This window comes from Ovis canadensis, chromosome 16 (genome assembly GCF_042477335.2).
Source record: "Ovis canadensis isolate MfBH-ARS-UI-01 breed Bighorn chromosome 16, ARS-UI_OviCan_v2, whole genome shotgun sequence".
In the NCBI taxonomy this organism is placed as follows: domain Eukaryota; kingdom Metazoa; phylum Chordata; class Mammalia; order Artiodactyla; family Bovidae; genus Ovis; species Ovis canadensis.
Window position 1 is genome coordinate 21,421,184 of NC_091260.1, and position 3,688 is coordinate 21,424,871.

Sequence of the window (3,688 nt, forward strand, 5' to 3'; positions counted from 1 at the left end):
CTCTTGTGACCCCCAGGATTGTAACCCACCAGGCTCCTCTGTCCTCTGTCTATGGAATTTCCCAGGCGAGACTACTGGAGTGGGTTACCATTTCCTTATCCAGGCGATCTTCCTGACCTGGGGATCGAACCTGGGTCTCCTGCATTGCAGGCAGGTTCTTTACCAAGTGAGCCACCAGGGAAGCCCCAGGATGATATAAGGAAGAATATTTATGAAAATGTTAGCTGTGTTATCATTGGGCATTACTTTCTTCTTTGTATTTATCTGTATTTTCTAAGTGTTCAGCAGTAAGCATGCATTATTGTGTAATGTGGCTTAAAGGGTAAAGAATATAGGCTGCCTGAAGTCCTGCTACCTGCTATTCTGTGAGTTAGAATTCTTCCTAGGTGTTACTGAGGTAATGAACTCCACAGGATTTCCGAGGCTCCTAGGATACGGAACAGAATGGTTTTCGAGCACACACTCTGAAGGCTTGCTTGAGGCCATCTCCTCAACTTGCTGGTTAGTGGAATGGAATAACGGTGGTGCTTACATCTGACGCTCTTTCTGAGCACTCTCTCTCTCTCTTGCATACACACCTACTCTCTCTTACTCAAACACTGCTCTCAATTATCCACATGAAGGTAGTGTAGGTGAACCAGGGCTTCTTAGCCTTCAGTGTGCACATAAAAAACCTGGAAATTCTGTTAAAATGCAGGTTCTGCCTCAGGAGGTCTGAGCTGGAGCCCGAAACCCCACATTGCTAATGAGCTCCAGATGATATCCCGCTGCTGATCCGTGGACCACCCTTTGAGATACGAAGGTGAGGACAAGTTCATGCCCTTTTTGGACATCCTAGAACAAATGCTCTCCAGTGGATTCAGATATTACGTGTCACACGGACTCCTCTTGGGCAGTATTGCATCATCCTGTTCCTCTGGAAACATAAATACCTACTTCTGTGTGTGAGACTCTGTGCTGGATTTTCTGGGACATCAAAGTCTCTGTTGCAAGGCAGGGCTCCTGCCTTAGGAGCTTATACTCAACACCTAAACGTGAAAATGTAGCCAGCCAGTGAAAGGACTTATTCTGAGTGCTAAAGGAGGGCTGCAGACGGTGAGTGAGAGGGAGACTCCAGGGTCTATTCTGAATTCTGCAGAGAACTTCAGTCCACATACTTCCTTTGAAACGTTGAGGAGTAACACACGCTCCAGACGCAGGGCTGCATTAATGAGTCTTCAGTTTTAATGTGAGAGTCGTGTCTCTGTGTATAAATATACGCTCCCATAGGATTCGTGAGGTTGTGGTGTATTGTTTTCGTAGTTACCAGTCTTCCTCATTCCTCGTTAGTGGGGGAGCCGGGGAGGAGATATGGAAGTCATCTGGAACATAAATACATGGGCTTGCGGCCATACCACACCACTGGCTCCATTGTTTAAGGAACGTGTTTGTCTCATTCAGCTGCATTTTGTGGGGCTTTCGGCTCCTGCTTTATTCCATTTGAAAATTATTATTTGCTATGGAAACAGTGATGTCAAATTGGTACAGGTGGGGCTGGGGGCCATGAATAGATACAAAAGAGTTCATCACAGGGGGCTCGAGTTATTATTAGGCCTAGGAGTTGCCCATTTGTGCAGGCCAGCCCTCACAGGCCCCGTGTTTCAGAGGCAGCAGTCTGCCAGGCGGGGGCAGGTGTGGGTGGCTCACTTGGAAGAGAGTGTCCATTTTGGTTTTTATTCTTTTAATTGACACATAGTTAATTTACAATGCTGTGTTAGTTTCCAGTATACAGCAAAGTGATTCAGTTATATATATACATATACAAAAGCTATTTTCTTTTTCATATTCTTTTCCATTATAAGTTATTACAAAATATTGAATATAATTCCCTGTGCTGGCTGTAGTGGCCTTGTTCTCTGCTTTTCAATTTTGCCGATTGACGACATCGCCCTGCTCACTTCAGCCTCCGGCTCCCCATCTCCTTGAGACCTAACACCATGCCTTCAGTTAAGTTGCAGAGTTCTGATGGAGGGATATTTGAAGTTGATGTTGAAATTGCACAACAGTCTGTGACCATCAAGACTATGTTGTAAGATTTGGGAATGGATGATGAAGGAGATGATGATCCAGTATTAAAAAAGGCCATTCAGCGGTGCACCCACCACAGGGATGATCCTCCTCCTCCTCCTGAGGATGATGAGAACAAAGAAAAACGAACAGATGATATACCTGTTTGGGGTCAAGAATTCCTGGAAGTTGACCAAGGGACACTCTTTGAGCTTATATTGGGAGCAAACTACTTAGACATCAAAGGTTTGCTTGATGTTACCTGCAAGACTGTTGCTAATATGATCAAGGGCAAAACTCCTGAGGAGATTCGAAAGACATTCAATATCAAAAATGATTTTACTGAAGAAGAGGAAGCCCAGGTACGCAAAGAGAACCAGTGGTGTGAGGAGAAGTGAAATTTCGTGTCTAACGCTGTAACACTGTAAGGATTATTCCAAATACTAGTTGCACTGCTTTGCTTATCATTGTTAATATTAGAAAAACAGTCAGCAAATGCAGCAGCAAGTCAATTGTATTAGCAGAATGTTGTCCTCATTGCATGTGTCGTTTCAGTACAGTTCCCAAACTTAAGGCTCCGTTTCTTCTAGTATGATTGAAAGTTTCTTTTCTTTGCTCTGAATAAAATGGAACTGTGGGTTCCCTATAGAAAGCGGCATTTTGGGCTTTCCCTTTTTGTAAAGCAATTTCTGCCTAGTTTATTGTCCAGCTAATTTTAGTTCAGTGACTTTTAAAGTTGGCGTTGTAAATACAGCAACTTGCAAAAAACCTGAAATAGAATTAAAAAAAAAAATTCCCTGTGCTATACCATAGAAACTTAAACTGTTTATCTGTTTTATATATTAGTCTGTGTCTGCTCATCCCAAGCTCCTAAATCAGCTTTCCACCCTTTCCCCTTTGGTAACCATAAGTTTGTTTTCTATGCCTGTGAGTCTGTTTCTGTTTTGTAAATAAGTTGATTTGTATTATTTTTTAGATTCCACATATAAGTAATATCATATGGTATTTGTCTGTCTCTGTTTGACTTCACTCAGTAGGATTCTCTCTAGGTCCAAGAAAGTGTCTGTTTTCGAAGAGCACACGTGTCTTAGAATGCAGAGCCGTGCTGCAGCAGGACGTGGTCTGCCCACAGACCATGTGGGGAGGAAGAGAAAGGGGACCTCATGAGGCACGTTGACAACGTGATCAAATGTTGGGATGTTTTCTTGAGCGGTTGTTGCCTTAGAAAGCAAGAGCTCTGTTTGGAGATAAGGAATTTCTAATCAGGTGGGAACACTTTGAGATGGCAACACTGAAATGGGTCTCTCTGGGGGTGCTTGGACTTGAGCCGACCTGAAGCTGCTGGGAACTGCCTTGGGGCCCAGAGAGACTCTCCAGAGCTGGTCCGCAGGGAGGAGGATGTAACAAGACTTCCAGCAATATCGACTCTTTTTTATCAGGTGCTGAAGTGGCAACCCATTCCAGTATTCTTGCCTGGAAAATTCTATGGACAGAGGAGCCTGGTGGGCTACAGTCCATGGGGTCACAAAGAGTCAGACATGAGTGAGCCACTGAGCCAATTATGTTCCCAGTGTTATATGCTTTGGTTCTCCCAATAGACCTTACGGCCTGGATAGTAACGTTGGTCCAGTCCACGGATGTG

The 3,688-nt window shown here is 44.1% G+C and overlaps 1 pseudogene; it reads left to right on the forward strand.

The window, feature by feature from the left end:
- Nucleotides 1-1,961: 1,961 nt before the first annotated feature.
- LOC138421821 (S-phase kinase-associated protein 1 pseudogene) lies at nucleotides 1,962-2,655 on the forward strand (annotated as a pseudogene).
- Nucleotides 2,656-3,688: the final 1,033 nt, after the last annotated feature.